The sequence below is a fragment of the Haliaeetus leucocephalus genome, unplaced genomic scaffold (assembly GCF_000737465.1).
Source record: "Haliaeetus leucocephalus isolate CR32 unplaced genomic scaffold, Haliaeetus_leucocephalus-4.0 Scaffold384, whole genome shotgun sequence".
NCBI classification, from domain to species: Eukaryota; Metazoa; Chordata; class Aves; order Accipitriformes; family Accipitridae; genus Haliaeetus; species Haliaeetus leucocephalus.
In genome coordinates, this window is record NW_010972820.1 from 8582819 (window position 1) to 8583540 (window position 722).

Sequence of the window (722 nt, forward strand, 5' to 3'; positions counted from 1 at the left end):
CACAAGAAGGCATTTTGCAGGCCGGTTCCTGGGGGGGGGGCGGCGGCCGCCGAGGGGCTGAGGTGGGGGTGCGAGGAGGGGGCGAGGTGGTACCCCCGGCAACGGGGGGAAGGGGAGCGCGGCTCGGTCCTCGGCTCGCAAAATCTGCCCCAAAGAGTGTCCTGTAACCCACAGCGGCGAGGGGGAGGAAGGGGACAAAAAAAAAAGACAAAAAAAAGACTGGCAGCCTCAAATACATTTCAAGGCAAAAAAAAGCATTTCCCTGGCCAGCAAGAAGCTGCAGGTATTTCCTACGAGATTATTCTGTTTTTACTGGATTCCGCCAGGTGGGAAAACAGCGGGCGTTGAGGAGTTTGCTGAATGTTTCCCATCTTCTCTTTAACCGCGTTAGCGTGTCCGCAGTTGCTGGGAGTTTGCGGAGCGGGTCAGAGCCTCGGGCCAAGACACGCGAGATATTTAATAAAGTCACTCCTTCGTGACGACCGCCTTTCCACTTGGCTCCCGGCTCGGCCATTGAGGTAATGATCATCCCCCTAAATAATGTCACGAAGCCGTATGCGGGGCGGGCGGGGGGGCGGCTGTTGGTGGTGGGGGGGAAAAGGCAAGGTGGGGGAAGACATCATTTGCTATTTGTAACAGGTATTCCGGCCCCGCTGCCAGGCGCTGGAGGTGGGACACGGGCCACCACGCCCGGGGGCTGCGTGGAGCGGGGCCGCTCGCCC